Genomic DNA, 21,500 nt, shown 5'->3' with positions numbered 1-21,500 from the left:
ACCATGGAGACAGTATATGTAAGATAATGTGAGCATGGAGACATTATATGTAAGATAGGGTGACCACTATGGAAACAGTACATGTAAGATAGTGTGAGCATGGAGACAGTATATATAAGATAGTGTGACCACCATGGAGACAGTATATGTAAGATAGTGTGAGCATGGAGACAGTATATATATAAGATAGTGTGACCACCATGGGGACATTATATGTAAGATAGTGTGAGCATGGAGACAGTATATATAAGGTAGTGTGACCACCATGGGGACATTATATGTAAGATAGTGTGAGCATGGAGACAGTATATATAAGATAGTGTGACCACCATGGTCACAGTATATGTAAGATAATGTGAGCATGGAGACAGTATATGTAAGATAGGGTGACCACTATGGAGGCAGTATATGTAAGATAGTTTGACCATGGACACAGTATATGTAAGATAGGGTGACCACTATGGAGACAGTATATGTATGATAGTGTGACCACCATGGAGACAGTATATGTAAGATAGTGTGACTACTATGTAGACACTATATGTAAGATAGTGTGACCACCATGGAGTCAGTATATGTATGATAGTGTGACCACCATGAGGACATTATATGTAAGATAGGGTGACTACTACGGAGACAGTACATGTAAGACAGTGTGACCACCATGGGGACAGTATATGTAAGATAGTATGACCACCATGAAGACAGTACATGTAAGATAGTGTTAGCATGGGGACAGTATATATAAGATAGTGTGACCACCATGGGGACAGTAACAAAAACATAACAACAATACTCTGTCCTCTGCACTCTTTATCGACCTATGAAAAGCCTTTGATATGGTTAACCTTCAGCTGCTTATGAATACACTTAAGTCTCTCTCACTAGATACACGGGCGTTGCAGTGGTTTACATCCTATCAAGGAAGCCATCAGGCCATGCTTTATTAGAATTATCTATCCTCTCACCTTCCTATTACCCTAGGCGTCCCTCAAGGTTCAGTCTTGGGCCTTCCCCTTTTCTCGATTTTTATCAATGATCTTAATCTTATAATTCCTCAGGCTACATGTATACAATATGCTGACGACTCCACACTAATATGCTCAGCCACTTCTGCACCTGAACTCCAGTCCCTTACCCAAACAGTGCTTAACATAGTAGCTGGTTCTTACAGCATAGCCTCCTCCTGAACTCCCAAAAGACTAAACTACTACTACCCTTCACTCCCACACAAAAGTCCTCCCCAATTGACTTCAAAATTATATCCAATGATGGCATTGTCATATCTCCTGACCCAGCCACCAAGCTCTTAGGTGTAACAATAGACAATAATCTTAACTTTGACACACATATTAACACAACAATAAAATCAGTTATAAGAAAACTAGCCTCCCTCTACAGGATTAAACCCTTCCTTACTCCAACAGCTAGAACAACTATTGCCCATACCCATATAATCTCTACTGTCCTCTACACCTCTCCCATTTATACCAACCTATCAAAAAACAACCTTAACAAACTCGCTACCTCCTACAATAAAATTGCCAAATTTACTACTGGTTCCTCCTTTCGAACTCACCAATGTCAAAATCTAAAGCAACTAGGTTGGCTGGAACTACATAATCAGCTTCAATTTCAACAACTTATTATTGCCCACAAGATCCTCTATCATCACAACAATACTCCAATACTTACTAGCCTTCTAACCCCTTATAATAATTTTCTGAAACTTCAAAAAACAAAACACAAAAAACAAACTGGTGAAAAAACCACCCTTGCAGGTCCAGCCCATTTAAACTCCTGGATTCAGAAAGTTCTTTGTAATCCAGAGGTTATGTTGTAGAAAAAGAACGCCAATAAATGAAAAAACAAATTGAAGTTTTATGTCTTAAAACTTTGCATTCATCTTTCTGAATCCAGGAGTTTAAAGGGGCTGCCCCTTAGAATAATTTGGCAACCCTTCGCTCAGCCAATAAAGTACTAGTATCTACAGTAAAATCCAAAAATAAGGCTGGGGATTCACTGTTTTCCAACACCGTGGGTAAATCCTGGAATGTGCTTCCCAGGGAACTTTCATCTCTCTCCACAGTGCAACTGTTCAAAAAGCAACTTAGATAATACCTTAAAAACCACTAGTTATGCCCATGTAGTAACCCAGACTAATAATACCCTTTACTATGTCTAAACGTTACCTATCTATTTGCAATTTAATCCAACTCTTTCATTAGCCTCAGAGAGTAGATCCAGCTAAGCTAACTAAAGTCTCTAACAACGTACTCTTATATAGGAAGCACTACAGAGTATGAACTAGTATAGTAAGTATTTTTACTGTATGAACATGTTTTCACCTATCTATACCTATAAAGACCTTCTTTCCCTTTCTCCTTACTATATGCTACTTTAAAGTTGCTCTGCTGCTATGTAACAATTGGATTCCACACTGTAAAATACTACTGTACCTGAAGTTGCTATTATTTGTTAGTGTGCTTTCATTTCTCTTTCTTATTATGTGCTACTTTAAAAATTGCTATGCTGCTATACAATTGTATTCTTCACCTTAAATTAGTACTGTACCTGAAGTTGCTAATATTTTTTATTTATGTGTACCTGAAGTTGATAATATTTTTTGTTTATGTGGAGCTTATCTCCCTTGGCCTGTACTGAAAATTGACATATATCCAGTTAGACTAGCCCAGTCAACAAATACAAAATAAAAAATAAAATATATAAGATAGTGTGACCATGGAGACAGTATATGTAAGATAATGTGACCACCATGGAGACAGTATGTGTAAGATAGTGTGACCACCATGGGGACAGTACATGTAAGATGGTGTGAGCATGGAGTCAGTATATGTAAAATAGTGTGACCACCATGGAGACAGTATATGCATGATAGTGTGACCACGTACACAGTATATGTATGATAGTGTGACCACCATGGAGACATTATATGTAAGATAGTGTGAACATGGAAACAGTATATGTAAGATAGTGTGACCACCATGGAGACATTATATGTAAGATAGTGTGAGCATGGAAACAGTATATGTAAGATAGTGTGACTGCCATGGGGATAGCATATATAAGACAGTGTGACCATGGAGACAGTATATGTAAGAAAATGTGACCACTATGGAGACAGTATATGTAAAATAGCATGACCACCATGGAGACATTATATGTAAGATAGTGTGAGCATAGAGACAGTATATGTAAGGTAGTGTGACCACCATGGGGACAGTATATAAGATAGTGTGACCATGGAGACAGTATATGTAAGATACTGTAACCATGGAGACAGTATATTATTTTAATTTGCTGTAGTCTTTCTATCAAAAGCAAATCCACTTTGGCTTGGGCTAATTAATTTAGGGAGAAAATGTTCTAATCTCTAGTTAAAATTTAACTGAGATCTTAACACCCTAGTTTATCAAATAAATTGGATGTTAATATCATGTTTCCAACATGATTTGTTTAGATTTTGTTAACACCAAAATAATCATGAGTCATTGACAGAGGATTGCATTTTTCGTCCTCAACATGTCTAAATAAATAATAGAGGAAATACACTAGAATGTCAGAATTCCATCTATGAATAGCAGTGCAGCCAAGTGGTCCAACCACTTTGCAGGATTTAATAGTTAGATAATCATTGCTATTTTTTTCAGTTTCGTAGATTAATAGCCTATTACTAGGCTAACAACTCAAGGACCTTTCTAAAACTATCCAAGTTTTCTCAAAATAATAATTATGTCCTGCATCTAAATAGGACACTGAGGGCCATGAAGGGTCTACAGAAGATGCCTGATTGTTCAAGGATTTTTTTTATAACTAGAATTTTTCTTATAGTTTATTGACCATCATAAATTAAAATCTTCATTAAGTTTGCCATCTCACCACAAACCTAAGCTGGTAGAGGTCAACTAAATTTGTTATCCACTGTGCAATCTTTGCCAACATAGCAAATATAAAATATTATAACCATGGTTTAAAATATTGATGGCTGTGAAGGTGGATGACATCTGAGGGTTTTTATCTTCTTTTAAAATATCCACAATAATGGCTTCTTTCTATAAGGGGGGTTGAGCCTATTATTTCCAGACTTCATTCAATAATTCAGCATTAACTGGCTCCAATTTGTCACTACATAATTTCCAAAACTCCACCTGCAGCTTCTATTCCCCAGGAGCAATCCATATTTTACTTATTAACTTTGAGAGGTGTATATTGAGGATGCTAATATATTTTTAAAGTAAATGGCTTAATTCCATTTGTATCACTTTAAGTGCTTAATTGATAAATGAATGTTTTTATTTTATTGGTTCACAAGATTTTATAATGAAAAAATACCAGGAGTTCTTTCATTACTCTGAAGAAGTCCCTGAACGTGTATGAGATGAAAGAGCCCCCCTGCCCTCTTTAGTAATGGGTGTCAACCCTAACCATTACACTGTCCCTTCCCAACCCTAACCCTACACCTTAAGGCCATTAAACCCTTCCTGTAACACTGCCACTATTTAGACAAATTTGAGGCTAGTGTTTTAGTTATTCGATATTATTGCGTTCATTTTTTATTTTTCATTATTGTGCATGACTGAACTCATTTTTTCAGTGTTTTACATTCAACATTAGGACAAGTGTGTGAGATTGACAGTTTCTTTAGTTGGGGAATATGCCCCTTCCCTGGGAATTGTCCAGTCACAGAGTTAATATATATAATTAGCAAAGTGGGGGGATAGCTCACAACATGTGTGGTGCAGGTGGGCTTGCCACCTTGCAAAAACTGATGTGTTTGTCTTTTTTCTTTAACTTTCCTTGCACATGCATAGTGCACAGTTAACATTTGTGTTGACTACTTTTTGAGGTCAACAGGATTGACGTCAACATTCAGTTGTTTAAATCATAGTAAGTACTCCCAGATATTATCATCAAACACAGAACATTTGAAATGCCAACCATCAAAAAGTACCATTTTGGGCTGAATCAAAAATGATCAAAAACAATAAAAATTCAATATAATTTTTTTCTTTCTTTTTTTTCTTTTTGCAGGGGGACAAGCTCTCCTGCACCTCCCCCCCACACACACACACCTCCTGCTAATTATTTATACCAGACCTGAGACTGGAAATTACCAGGGTAAGGGCAAATTCCTTTAACCTGATGCACAACAATTGAATGCCATATGCTGGTTGCAAAAACTCCCTTGAAAACAACATTCATTCATATGAGCATTCACTGCCTGTAATACTATTTGCTCATATGAGCATTCAGTGTTTTAGATTGTAGACATATGTGTATGATCCATTCATTCATTCATTCATTGTATAGTAGTTTAGCATAATGGATTAAGACTGCGAGATGCTAACAAGCTTTGGCCTGTAATCCATGGTTTCCCCATCTTTGTTTGTCTACTGTGCAACATTAAGCAAATCACTTAATCAGACAGTGCTCCCAGTTTGCCACTAAAAGCAGATCTATGGCTAGATGGTTTATGTAATTAACACATGAAAAAAAAGGCCATTCACAAAATAATTCCCACTACCTGGATCTCTCTACAAATCATATATCATCTCATGTCTACCTTGTGGTCTTCCTGAGTATCAGGAAGGGCGACTAAAGCAAAACTGATACCATTCTGTCCTCTGCAAAGTCCTCTGTCTTTTCTTGGTAGGCCTTCTGAAGACCTGCTGGCAGAATCATTGCTCCTTGCATGACTTAACCCTCACAAACCATGTACAGAACCTGATCTTTTCTGCACACAGCATAATCATATGTTCTCTTTGCTGAAGAATCTTGGCCTAGAAAACTCCATACAAAACCTTCTGACTTTTTGCATCCTGCAGTGGTTGTTACTTATTTTTTTTATTTTATTTTTTTATTTATCATTTGTTGACCGGGAATGTCCGACTAGGTTCCACAGAGCCTGTTTTCAGCGGAGGCCCGGGGAGAATTTTTTTATTTATCATTTGTTGACCGGGAATGTCCGACTAGGTTCCACAGAGCCTGTTTTCAGCGGAGGCCCGAGGAGAAATGCTCTGGAGAAAAGCCAAATGCTCCTGGACTTATCTTACATGACTCTAGGCCATGCTACTGAAATGTTAGTCTGTCTTTCTGGGCATCTGGAAGCAAAATGTACAACTTATCCCATCTATAGAAAGCTATAAAATTCTGCTGTTAGGACACCGAGGACATAACGCTACAACTCATGACAATGCTTGTCCTCACCAGGGAACTTTTAAACTACAGTACCTCAAGTCAGTGGTTCAAGGACAACTATCCTAATGAAAGCTCACAAGCATTTCACCAGGTAATAGAAATCCCAATGTATTCCTTTAGCACTGGACTGCTGGAAACAATATAAGTATGATTCATTAAACACCTTATGGTAATTAAATACTCAATGACTGTTTATGCCCAGTATATAGTTATTCTGTGTTGGTTGTCAGTTATAAATGTAAGAGATGAAGAAACAAGTAAAGGGGTCAGTTTGACATGTGACCCATTTTCATTTTATTTTTATTTTTCCATCTTTGTAAATGTAATGGCTGTCTGAAAGAGATGACAGTTTCATTACCCCACTGTAGGAATCGTGCTAAATTTCTTGAGTATAGCCCCAGATTTGTCCTCACCCTTTTCTTATTTCCCAGTTTTGTATAGTGCTTCATACCAGTTATTTTAAATTATGGGATAACTGAGATATTTAGCCAAACTAAAGCAATATGTTTTATGCATCTAAAATAGCCTAACTGCTTTATTAGCCAAGGATATATCCAGATGTATTTTTATAGTCTATGATTACATTATTCCTTTAATCTCAATTACTGTCCACAGATTTTACTGGCTGAGTTGTGCAACTAATGTATTTAGCCTTTCTTGACCAAGTTAGTCCAATTAGGCTAATGGCCTCTTTTCAGGCGAGACAGGAGGTGGTATTTGTTTATTGATTTATTTACTGACATTTGATTACTGGGAAAATCTGACTGGGTAAATAAACATTTTCAGTGGAGGCCCGTGGAGAAAAGTTTCAAAATTCTTATTCATACTGACTAGGACAAATTTGATAGGGGCACTGGGAATTTTCCTTTCTTTTTTTATTCGTGCCATGGGATCTTTTACACCTACCATCTCAGGAGGATGGGACTTTGGTTTAAAGTCTCATTTGAAAGATGGCACAGTCAGGATTGTAGCACTCCCTAATACTGTACTACATTGTCTGTAATGGGCAATTAATTCTATCATCTGGAGTGAGACTAGAACTCACAGCCATTTGATCTTCCAGCAACAAATGCAAATATGCGACACACTGAGCCACGGACACTTCCCTGTTTAAGTGGTAACAAACTGCTTCACTGATAATTTACATCATTTCTGAGTCCTGCTTTACTTTAAGAAGGATTTGCTGAGCTATATGTTTTAATTTAATGATAATGGTAATATTCTTAACAACTTTCATTTAGCACCCTCGATACACTAGGCATTTTGTACAGCTACCCCATCAGTTAGAATATTTAGTACTTGTCTGGGAAGAATGTTTGATCTTCTATACTTCAATTTGCGATATTGTGCAAACAATTTGGTCACTTTTCAGCACACTTCCAAGTGCTCACAGGCAATATCTTGTGTTGTCAATACTGACATATTATTACAGAATATGACTGTTAGCACAATTCATAGAATATGATGCTTTAAATATGAGAGATATAATTCTATAAATAACTATTTTATATATTGCACTGCCTTCTGATTGATGACATGTCACAGCTGTTTCATTCAGAACTGACGGTGTTGCTGTTTCAGAATAGAAGAGATGGAAGCAGGTGCTACAGTTTAGTAACTTATAATGTACAATAAAAATAATTTATTTCACATTTATACTGCAGAGGCCTTCAGTTATGGGGTAAAATAAACCAGATGTTATGCATTTATAAATGTATTCAGGAAATCCATAGCAGATTGTACGTTAGGGACTGTTACATGGGTGTCAGTTTGTGGTTGTATTTTGTTAACAGCAGGATGTTATCCAGAATGTGCAGCACATGCTGAGGAAAGTCTGAGTATCTTTCATGCCCACCTCCACAGCTATATGAGATGAAGCAAACACTCCTTAACGTAAGAGTTAATGTGAACAATCGTAGATTAGAACCCAGGCACCATCTGGGCTCTGAAGAGAACTTCTGGTGCTAAACAGCACCCATGTCCCTAGCATACAGGCATGTGCAAAGCAGCCTTCAGAAAGGGGCATGTAACTTCTGTTACTAACAAGGTGTCAATAATATGCTTTATTTTTATATTTCACATTCTAATTACATCCAAAGTAAGCCTTTAGTAGGTCTATTCACTGAAGCAATTTGATGCAGCGTTTATCTAACTGATTGTCTAAATGAGGTGGATGTTTCATTAAACCTCAACTTATGACTGTGTACTTTGTTACTGCTTTAGAAGAGCAGAATAGGTTTATTAACTGTGTAGTTAATATTCTGTGATAAAGCAGGATGTGATAAAATGTTACCAACTACAGTGTCTATGAGAGACCACAATAGATATGCTTCATGGCTCTGGGCATGGCTAAAAGGTGTTGAAATAGATTACTCTGCTTTCCCAGTTCACATAACTGGACACACACACACACACACACACACACACACACACACACACACACACACACACACACACACACACACACACACACACACACACACACACACACACACACACACACACACACGCACGCGCGCACATGCGCGCACACACGCATACACACACACATATATATCTATCTATCTATCTATGTATCTATCTATCTATTTTTTGAAATTTTACTGTATAAAGGAAGGGGCTTTGTTCCAGTTCCATAGGAAAATACAAAACTGTCACTGAAAGGATCAGACATCATGCTAAAAACTTTTCTTCCACTTCAGATTTTTACACAATGCTAGGTCTTCTGCATATTGTTACCATCTTCATTACTTGCTATTACTTCAGAATACTAGGTCTTCTGCATATTGTTACCATCTTCATTACTTGTTATTACTTCAGAATACTAGGTCTTCTGCATATTGTTACCATCTTCATTACTTGCTATTACTTCAGAATACTAGGTCTTCTGCATATTGTTACTGTCTTCATTCCTTGTTATTACTTCACAATACTAGGTCTTCTGCATATTGTTACCATCTTCATTCCTTGTTATTACTTCACAATACTAGGTCTTCTGCATATTGTTACTGTCTTCATTCCTTGTTATTACTTCACAATACTAGGTCTTCTGCATATTGTTACCATCTTCATTACTTGCTATTACTTCAGAATACTAGGTCTTCTGCATATTGTTACCATCTTCATTACTTGTTATTACTTTAGAATACTAGGTCTTCTGCATATTGTTACCATCTTCATTACTTGCTATTACTTCAGAATACTAGGTCTTCTGCATATTGTTACCATCTTCATTACTTGTTATTACTTCAGAATACTAGGTCTTCTGCATATTGTTACTGTCGTCATTACTTGTTATTACTTGCCTCACTGATCTCTCTCTGGTTAATAAGTCTACATCCTTCTAGCTTGTCCTTCCGATTTGCTTGACTGCAACATTGATTTATAACTTGGATTTTGCATTTTACACAGTTAGTCCATGGCAGTCAGTTAAAAACTAATCTTACAAAAGGAGATAATTTTCTCCTCTGCTGATCCAGCTATATTCCCAGTTTCTAATATGAGGTATCTTAACACCCCGGTTACATTTACTGTTTAATAACTTTTTGTCAGGATTATCACCTCCATGTGGACATCTGCATTCCCAAGCTTTATAGCTGTTATCTCATTGTTATTCTAACTATACTTTCTAAGTGCCCAAAAAACTTTGGCTTGACCAAGTGCAGAATCACTTTCCAGGCTGAATTATATAACTTTCAAGCTATTAAGACTGTAGGAAAGCCCCACACTGCCATGATTACCTTACTCAAGGTCACCCACACTATTTCAAAAGTGATAAATGCCCCTGTGGAACATACTAGATGCCATCACAGTCTTTGACTGGGTTTCCTCCAGGTGCTCAGGTTTCCTCCCACATCCCAAAGACATGCTGTAGGTGGATTGAACACTCTACATTGGCCCTAGGTGTGTGTGTGTGCATGTGTGTGCCTTCTGTGGAAGGTTAGGCTCCGGGCTGGCAACTTGACACCGTAAAATTCCACTGCTAATCATGAGTGGACAGGTTATCTGCTGTGGCGACCCCTAACCGGGAAAATCCAAAAGAAGAAGAAGAAGAAGATGGTTGTCATACTCCTTGATGTACCTCTTCCCCTCAATCTGATGTGGTTTACAGACAGTACTCCTGGGAGAATTTCATATTCACAACATCTGCAATAGACAGGCCAGACTGTTATCCAGGATTCAGTCCTAAGGATATAACCATTCTTAAATGCTCACAGGCACATTATTATAACCTGACTGTCAGCTTCAGAAATTATGCTTTGTTAAATAAACAAAGTCTTTCCTTTATGAATAATTCAGAATGCATGCTTTTTTTTGCTATGCTATCACAAATAAGTTTTAGCCAGTGTCTGTCCTTTACACCACAATTACAGAACAGGATACATCTTTAGGCGACATCATGACTGCAGTAAACAATTAACATCTCTTACAGAGTTATATAACTGACATCTATATGGTAGAAACTGCATCCTCAAAACCTCAATGAACAAAACAGTCCAACGCCACTCAAACTGGGACAGAGCTGTATACTTTTTCACTGCCTGCACGTAATTCCCTACTGCTCCAGTTTTTCTGCTCATGACAGAATCCCCCACATCACTTTTCCTAAGCAGTTCTTCATTTGTAATTTTAGTAAGAAGTCATGCATTGATGCACTGATAGCTGTCTTTTGCAGAAGGCCATAGACTCCAATAGAGACAATAAAACAATAAGTGATGTTACTATTCCTTTGTTTGCTAAAGACTCACACCAATGAAATCTGTATCTGACAGAGGACTATAGGCTCTTTTAAACCTTTATATATGTCAAAAGCACTACCACACTACATTTTTCAATTTTTCAGAGAATTGTCTGAAGCAATGCCACACTACATTTTTCATAGAATAAACTCTTCATCTATCTGTGCTTGCATAATGTCATGGTCTTGGCTTTCTCAAATATGTTATGATGGTTTGCTTATAGTGAGTAGGGTTCTAAGTGGCTAACTGTGCTTGCATAATGTCATGGTCTTGGCTTTCTCAAATACGTTATGATGGTTTGCTTGTAGTGAGTAGGGTTCTAAGTGGTGGCATCCTTTCTACAGATAACAATGAAGGGTTCTGTTATTGGCTAGAAGGGCCAATTTACAAATTTTATGTTCTGTAACCTGAAATTTTTGAAGGTTGGTGCTCTTATGAAGACACAGAAGTAGGACTGCATGCTCTATTTTTGGAAAGAGGATATTTTCAACCAATGATTGACTTGTAATAGGTGAGAGGAGGTGAGATTAAATAATTTTATAACACAATTTATGCTGAGTAAGTGTCTTCATGGCACTTATTTGATTATGTGAGGTGAAGGATTGGGTGAAGAGTAACTCCAAGGTATTGTGGGTTTCATATGTCAGACAATTTATAAACAGAAAGATAAAACATGGCCTAAGAACTGATCCTTGTCAAACTTATAAATGTAATGTCCCTGGCAATGAGGCAGAGTTGTCAAAGGACACCTGAAAATTTTGTCTTGTAGATAACTTTTGAACTATTGAACTGTTGTATGGCCAAAATTAAATTTGTATTTGTATTGCATTTATTGAGAAGTAGGGAGTGGTTGACAATGTCAAAGGATCTAATCATGTCTATGAATAAACATGAGGTGATCAGACCTTCATCTATATCACAGTAAATTTCCTTAGAAGCTTAACTGAAGATAAAGTCAAATGCTTGTAATCACAATTTACAACATATCATAACATGTTGGTAAATGTAGTTGCCAGGTCTAGTCACTAACAAATAGAAATGGAAGTACAACTTGCATGAACCAAGTGCTAACAATTTAATCACCCATACACAAATGTATAAGATTTAAAACATTGGGGAATGGGATACTAAATATGCCACTGTATTTGTGGGAAATCATGCTATCATAGAAATGTCCTGCATATTTTTTTCACTTTCATTTACCATACATAGCTTGAAGGAATAACCATTAATTAGATGAAAAATCCAGTCAGAACATAGCTTCATGCTCAAGAAGTGATCCTTCATATAAATGATGTGTTTAAACACTGTTATATCTAAGCAGTTTCAGTTATTCTCAAAGCAGTTCAATAAACCTGAAAGTCAGTACTTACCAGTAAATTAGGTGAGTACTCCCAGTCTAAACAAAAAAATTGGTTTAGTTTCAACTTTTCCAGAAAGAAATGAAAGACTTATTCATGTTAATTTAAAGATTTGTGTATTTTTACAGAGGTTATAGACGATCTGTGCATTTTTGCACTGACAATATAACTTGAGACATACCTGATTTCATTTGCAAAATTAAAGCAACTTTCCGAGGAATTAGATAAATTAGAGGGGGTACCAGCATAGAATTTGCTTATAATAGTGATTTGCATTTGCTACTAGATTTGCAATAATTAAAACTAAAGTCAATAGAGGATAACCCTATGTAGATTGTGCTTCTGTAGATGTACTGGATGATTGTATATTATCCCCACTATCTTCACAGGGGATCCACTATATTTACTTACACCTGTACAGGGGATGGCTGGCATTCATAGAGTGCATTCAAAGAGGACCCTCTACCTTCACTTACACCTACACAGGGGATGGTTGCCACTTGTACAGTACATTCACAGGGGGCCCATTATATTTACTTACAACTATCCCATAATATCCCACTATCTTTACTTATACTTACACAGGGGATGGTTCCCACTTGTAGAATAAATCCATTCATGCCGTACATTCACTGGGGACCCACGATCTTCACTTACACCCGTGCAGGGGATGGTTTGTACTTGTACGGTATATTCACTGGGGGCCCGATATCTTTACTTATACCTAGAGGGGGATAACTGGCACTCATACAGTACATTTACAGGGGACACATTGTCTTTGCTTACACCTACACAGGGGATGGCTGGCACTTTTACACTAAATCCACAGAGGACCCACTATCTTCGCTTATGCCTACAGAGAAGATAGATGGCATTCATATAGTGCATTCACTGGGGACCCACGATCTTCACTTACACCTACACATGGGATGGTTGGCACTTGTTCAGTTCATTCATGGGTGGTGGAATATCTTCACATATATCTGCACAGGAGATAGTATGTCGTCATCCAGGTCATATGCAGTTGGGCTCACTTCCTTTACTTATGCATAGCCAGAGTTAGACGGTACTCATCAGCAATCAGCAGCCATGCAGAAGTGCGATATATGGGCAGTCTGTTGTCACACTGTCCTTAGTATAGCTGATAGCTGAGTTATAGGACCTTTGTTATGATGTAGCCCAGTCATATGAGGGCAGTGAAATCAGAGACAGGGAATTAATGTTTATCAGAAGGGCTATGGTGGCAAAAAATTCTCATATATGTTCCAGCTTATATAAAATTACTAGTGCAATTAAGTCTTCCTAGAAGGCAGTATTGCCCATGGCTGGTGTACAGTATAAAGAAGGTATGACTGTGTATGTAGGTCATTGTGTGAGGGCATACTTATGAGCCATGTCGGGTGCTACCACATGCTCTAGTGACCTACCTTCCAGAGTGGCACACTTCATAAACATCATCCCAGTCAAGGTTACATAGTGCCATAATATCCCTACCACAAGAGATAATAAGTCCTGCGCACTCTGACCAGCAAAGATATCATCCAGGTCAAGGCCACAGGGTAGCACAGTATCCCCAGCACAAGAGATATTTATTTATTATTTATTTATTTTACATTTCTTTACCGGGAGAGTCCGACTGGGCATAAAACCCTTTTCCAGCAGAGGACCGGGGAGAAAAGCCCCAGTGTTAGTAAACTATTTTATTGGTAGAAAGAAAATTGTATAAACAATAAAGAAATAAACAGTAACAGACATTCATAACGGTAAAAAGACTGAACAGAATAAACTGGTCAAGTGGGAGGCAAGACCAATAATCTTGTATAACAATGCTTCTGCACACCTATTTAGCCCTTCACACCCTGACCAGCAAAGATATCATCCAGGTCAAGGTCACAGGGTAGCACAGTATCCCTACCACAAGAGATAATAGCCCTGAGCTCCCTGACCAGCAAAGATATCATCCAGGTCAAGTTCACACCAGAGCACAGTGCCTGCACCACAGCCATACACGCTAACACACCATTAAACAATGCCTTCCACATAACACATGCTTTCACACATACACACACTCACTCAAATGTTGTCATCTGCTCCACACTATTTAATGACAGCTCAATATTTTATATATACAAACCACACATCGCAGTACATTTCAGTAGACAAATATCATCTAGATCTAATATAGACCTAGCACATGCAATTAAAACTCAAGCTATTCCTACTAATCTCAGGGGACATACACCCCAACCCAGGTCCGTGCAGCAACATACCCTCAGACAAACAGACATCAGAATTACTTATTATTAACTTTAACTCTAGAAGTATCTCTAACAAATTACATGACTTACATGCATTCATAGCCCACTACTCCCCCAATATACTAACCATTACTGAGACCTGGCTAAAACCCAGCACCCAAAACAAAGAAATTCTTCCCTCAGGCTATAACATCCTAAGACTAGACAGAGGTGCCAAGAAGGGAGGTGGAGTTGCAATTCAATTTAAAAACACACTTAACCTCCAGCCTCTGCAAACCCCACTACCCACATTTCTGAATAACGAAACATTAGGCTCAGTTTTATCCTTAAACAACAAAAAGAGAATTGACATTCTCTGTAGTTTCATCCCTCTATGAAACAACTCTCCTATAATCGAGGAAATGTTACAATGGGCTGCAGTCAACCTGCCTCACAAAACTATCCTGTTAGCAGACCTAAACTTAGACTGGCTAACCTGCAACTCAAACAACCCCTCTAACCATATTAACTTATTTGGGTTCTCACAACTCATCCAAGAGCCCACTAGAGTGGACAGGACATCCCAAAAACAATCGATCCTTGATTATACTTTAGTAAATTTCCCCAAACAAAATTATCAAGTAGGCTGTCTACCTAAGCTCAGTGATCACTTCCCCACATTCCTCCTTCGGAAATGTGTAAACATACCCAAACCCTTAGTTTATAAGCAAAATAGGGATGAAACAAAGTAAAGCTGCAAATTTTTAACTATGTTATAACAATGTAACTGGCACCCACTAGAAATTCTAGCATTAGACCAGGCAGTTGATTTCTTCTACAGTACTTTTACCAATGTACTTAAAACAGTCGCTCCCATTAGAAAAATTAGAGCTAAAGCAAACTATGCCCTATGGCTAAGTAGGAGCACAAGAGCCTTAATAAAGTCCAGAGATAAAGCCTGCAAGATCTGAAAAAAGAATAACAGTAGCCTAGACAGACAAAACTACCAACAACTTCGGAATCAGGCCAAAAAACAAACAAAACTGGATAAACAGAACTACTTCCTAGGTATCCAAAACAAACACTCCAAAAACCCGCAAAAGTTCTGGAAAGCTATCAGTTCACTTCTAAAACCCGGCAACACTACTACCCCAACTCCAAACACCAACACTAATAATAGCAGCATAGCTTCTCAATTTAATCATCACTTCACAGAATCTGTTCTATTATCTACCCAACTATCCACGAATAACTCTATATCAACCCCAACTACAATTCACAGAAATATACCTTCCTTTACGCACTCACTCATACCAACCTCCATAATTAAAAAAACTACTCTTAAAACTGAAAACAACCACTCTAACAGCTGATGGTTTACCCATTAGTTTCTTAAAAATAGCAGCAGAATACTTAGCTTACCCTGTCGCAATTCTTATCAACCGCTCCATACCTGAAGCCAAAAAGTGTATAGTCATCCCCTTTGGCAAAAACAAAGTGCCCACAAATTACCACATAGGTGGTAATCCATTAAGTACGGAAGAAGTAATTAGGGCCTGGGGACCCAAGTTGATAGCAATCTCTCATTTGACAACCACGTGGCCAAAGTGGTTAGAAAAAGATTTTATATAGCCTACCTAATCATGAAGGGATTCACATCTAGATCAGGGGAGGTCATCGTGCCTCTTTACTCATCCCTTATCAGGCCCATAATTGAGTACAATGCCCCTTTTGGGATGTACCTTACCAGACACCTGCAGCAACTGGAAATACCCCAACAGTACCTCACCAAGAGGATCAAAGGGCTCAAACAGATGCCATATGCTGCCCGGTTAAAGAAACTCCAGCTATACTCAGTGGCATACCACCTGCTCAGAGGCGATCTGTGCCTGACGTATAAAGTCATGTCCAACCCGGAATTAATGGACATGCTGCACCTCAGAAAATCCAAATCCCATCGAGCTATGCGCTCGAGAGACTTGAACCTCAGCACTGAAATAAATAGGACATGCTGAAGGGACAGATTCATAACCCAGAGGCTCCCTTCACTCTGGAATAAAATCCCAGTCCAGGTTAGGCAGAGTCCCTCATTGACTCTCTTCAAGAGGAATCTTGATGAGTGGATGGGAGACCGTAGGTTTACCCCGGGTATCACTTCTGTGTCACTGTTAGACAGAGGCACAGTATACTAACCTCAAAAAAGGGCATAGCAAAATTTATTTAAAATGGGTGGCGAAAGCCAAACACACTCTGGCTAGGCTTATAAATGCCTTAGGGCAGATAGCCTAGTATGAACCTATGAACCTATGAACCTATCCCTCAACTATGGAAAGTGTCATATATTATCCCTCGCAGCCAATGGTTTACCCACTAATTTCCAAAAAATAACAGCAGAATCCATAGCTTACCCTGTCTCAACTCTTATCAACCACTCTATACAGGAAGCATACATATCTCATCTATGGCAAGTGTCATACATTATCACTCGCAACCAATGGTTTACCCACTAATTTTCTAAAAATAGTAGTGGAATCCGTAGCTTACCTTGTCTCACTTCTTATCAACTGCTCCATACAGGAAGCCTACATCCCTCAACTATGGAAAGTGTCCTATATTATTCCTCACAGCCAATGGTTTACCCACTAATTTCCTAAAAAAAGCAGTGGAATCCTTAGCTTACCCTGTCTCAATTCTTATCAACCGCTCCATACAGGAAGCCTACATCCCTCAACTATGGAAAAAGTCATATATTATCACTCGCAGCCAATGTTTATCCACTAATTTTCTAAAAAATGGCAGTAGAATCCTTAGATTACCCTGTCTCAATTCTTATCAAACATTCCATACAGGAAGCATACATCCTTCAACTATGGAAAGTGTCCTATATTATCCCTCAAAGCCAATGGCTTACCCACTAATTTCCTAAAAATAGAAGCAAAATCCTTAGGTCACCCTGTCTCAATTCTTATCAACAGTTCCATACAGGAAGCATACATCCCTCAGCTATGAAAAGTGTCATATATTATCCCTAGCAGCCAATGGTTTACCCATTATTTTTTTAAAAATAGCAGTGGAATGCTAAGCTTACCCTGTCTCAAATCTTATCAACTACTGCATACTGGAAGCCTACATCCCTCAACTATGGAAAGTGACATAAATTATCCCTCGCAGCCAGTGGTTTACCCACTAATTCCTTAAAAATGGTTGCCAAATCCTTAGCTTACCGAGTCTCAATTCTTATCAACCACTCCATACAGTAAGCATACATCCCCCAACTATGGAAAGTGTCCTATACTATCCCTCGCAGACAATGGATTATCTACTAATTTCCTAAAAATGGCAGCAGAAATCTTAAATTACCCTGTCTCAATTCTTATCAGCCACTCAATACAGGAAGCATACATCCCGATACTGCGGAAAGTGTCCTATATTATCCCTCGCAGCCAATGGTTTACCCACTAATATCCTGAAAATAGAAGCAGAATCCTTAGCTTACTCTGAATCAATTCTTATCAACCACTCTATACAGGAAGCATACATGCCCCAACTATGGAAAGTAACCTATATTATTCCTCGCAGCCAGTGGTTTACCCACTAATTTCCTAAAAATAGCAGCAGAATCCTTAGCTTACCCTGTCTTAATTCTTGTCAACTGCTCCATACAGTAAGCATACATCCCACAACTAGGGAAAGTGTCATATATTATCCCCTCGCAGGCAATGGTTTACCCACTAATTTCCTAAAAATGGCAGCAGAACCCTTAGCTTGCCATGTCTCAATTCTTATCAACCGCTCATTACAGGAAGTCTACATCCCTCCACCATGGAAAGAATCCTATATTATCCCTTGCAAACAATGGTTTATCTACTAATTTCCTAAAAATAGCAGCAGAATCTTTAGCTTACCCTGCCTCAATTCTTATCAACCGCTCAATACAGGAAGCATACATCCCTCAACTATAGAAAGTGTTATATATTATCCCTCGCAGCCAATGGTTTATCCACTAATTTCCTAAAAATAGCAGCTCAATCCTTAGCTTACCCTGTCTTATTCCTTACCAACTGCTCCATACAGGAAGCATACATACCCCAACTATGGAAAGTGTTATATATTATCCCTCGCAGCCAATGGTTTACCCACTAATTTCCTAAAATTAGCAGCGGAATCCTTAGCTTACGTTGTCTCAATTCTTATCAACCGCTCTATACAGGAAGCATACATCCCAACTATGGAAAGTGTCATATATTATCCCTCACAGCCAATGGTTTACCCACTAATTTCCAAAAATTGGCAGCAGAATCCTTAGCTTACCCTGTCTCAATTTTTATCAACTGCTCCATACAGGAAGCATACATCCCTCAACTATGGAAAGTGTCCAATATTATCCCTTGCAGTCAATGGTTTACCCACTAATTTCCTAAAAATAGAAGCAGACTCCTTAGCTTACCCTGTCTAAGTTCTTATCAATGCTCCATACAGGAAGCCTAAATCCCTCAGCTATGGAAAGTGTCCTATATTATCACTCAAAGACAATGGTTTACCCACCAATTTCAAAAAAATAGCAGCGGAATCCTTAGCGTACCCTGTCTCATTTGTTACCAGCTGCTCCATACAGGAAGCCTACATCCCTCAACTATGGAAAGTGTCATATATTATCCCTCGTAGCCAATGGTTTACCCACTAATTTCCTAAAAATGGCAGCAGAATTCTTACCTTACCCTGTCTCAATTTTTATCAACCACTCCATACAGGAAAACTACATCCCTGAACTATGGAAAGTGTCATATATTATCCCTTGCAGACAATGGTTAACCCACTGAATTCCTAAACATAGCAGCAGAATCCTTAGCTTACCCTGTCTCAATTCTTATCATCCGCTCCATACAGGAGGCATGCATGCCCAAACTATGGAAAGTCACCTATATTATCCCTCACAGCCAATGGTTTACCCACTAATTTTCTGAAAATAGCAACAGAATCCTTAAATTACCCTGTCTCAATTTTTATCAAATGCACCATACAGGAAGCATACATCCCTGAACTATAGAAAGCGTCCTATATTATCCCGCGCAGCCAATGGTTCACCCACTAATTTCCTAAAAACGGAAGCAGAATCCTTAGCTTACCCTGTCTCAATTCTTATCAACTGCTCCATACAGGAAGCATACATCCCCCAACTATGGAAAGTGTCATATATTATCCCTCGCAGCCAATGGTTTACCCACTAATTTCGTAAATATAGCAGCAGAATCCTTACCTTGTCCTGTCTCAACTCGCATCAACTGCTCCATACAGGAAGCATACATCCATCAACTATGGAAAGTGTCTTATATTATCCCTCGCAGCCAATGGTTTACACGCTAATTACCTTAAAATAGAAGCAGAATCCTTAGCTTACCCTGTCTCAATTCTTTTTAACCACTCCATACAGGAAGTGTACATCCCCCAACTATGGAAAGTGTCCTATATTATCCTTCGCAGCCAATCGTTTACCCACTAATTTCCAAAAAATAACAGCAGAATCCTTAGCTTACCCTGTCTCAGTTCTTAACAACTGCTCCAAACAGGAAGCATACATCAGCCAACTAAGGGAAGTGTCATATATTATCCTTTGCAGCCAATGGTTTACCCACTAATTTCCTAAAAATAGCAGAACTCCTTAGCTTACCCTGTCTCAATTCTAATCAACTGCTCCATATAGGAAGCATGCGTCTGCCACCAATGGAAAGTGTCCTATATCATCCCTTGCAGCCAATGGTTTACCCACTAATTCCCTAAAAATAGAAGCGGAATCCTTAGCTTACCTTGTCTCAATTCTTATCAACTGGTCCATACAGGAAGGCATACATCCCTCAGCAATGGAAAGTGTCCTATATTATCCCTCACAGCCAATGGTTTACCCACTACTTTCCTAAAAAAGCAGCAACATCCTTAGCTTTCCCTGCCTCAATTCTTACAACCGCTCCATACAGGAAGTCTACATCCTCCAACTATGGAACGTGTCCTATATTATCCCTCGCAGCCAATGGTTTACTCACTAATTTCCTAAAAAGAGCAGCAGAATCCTTAGCTTATCCTGTCTCAATTCTTATCAACCGCTCCATGCAGGAATCATACATCACCCAACTATGGAAAGTGTCATATATTGTCCCTCACAGCCAATGATTTATGCACTAATTTCCTAAAAATAGAAGCAGAATCCTTAGCTTACCCTGTCTCAATTCTTATCAACTGCTCCAAACAGGAAGCATACATCCCCCAACTATGGAAAGTGTCCTATATTATCCCTTGCAGCCAATGGTTTACCCACCAATTTCCTAAAACTAGCAGCAGAATCCTTAGCTTACCCTGTCTCAGTTCTTACCAACTGCTCCATATAGGAAATGTGCATCCCCAGACTATGGAAAGTTACCTATCTAATTCCTCGCAGTCAATGGTTTACCCACTAATTTTCTAAAAATAGAAGAACAATCCTTAGCTTACACTGTCTCAATTCTTATCAACTGCTCCATACAGGAGGCATACATCCCCATCTATGGAAAGTGTCATATATTATCCCTCGCAGCCAATGGTTTACCCACTAATTTCTTAAAAATAGCAGCAGAATCCTTAGCTCCTTAGCTAACCCTGTCTCAGTTCTTATCAACCACTCCATACAGGAAGCATACATCCCCCAACTATGGAAAGTGTCCCATATTATCCCTCACAGCCAATGGTTTACCCATGAAATTCCTAAAAATGGCAGCAAAATCCTTAGCGTATCCTGTCTCAGTCCTTATCAACCTCTCCATACAGGAAGCATACATCCATTAAATATGGAAAGTGTCCTATATTATCCCTCGCAGCCAATGGTTTACCCAGTAATTTCCTAAAAATAGAAGCAGAATCCTTAGCTTACCCTGTCTCAATTCTTATGACCCGCTCCATACAGGAAGCATACATCC

This window comes from Protopterus annectens, chromosome 11.part0 (assembly GCF_019279795.1).
Source record: "Protopterus annectens isolate FY-2018-M chromosome 11.part0, PAN1.0, whole genome shotgun sequence".
In the NCBI taxonomy this organism is placed as follows: Eukaryota; Metazoa; Chordata; order Ceratodontiformes; family Protopteridae; genus Protopterus; species Protopterus annectens.
Note: the sequence above shows the minus strand (reverse complement) of the source record.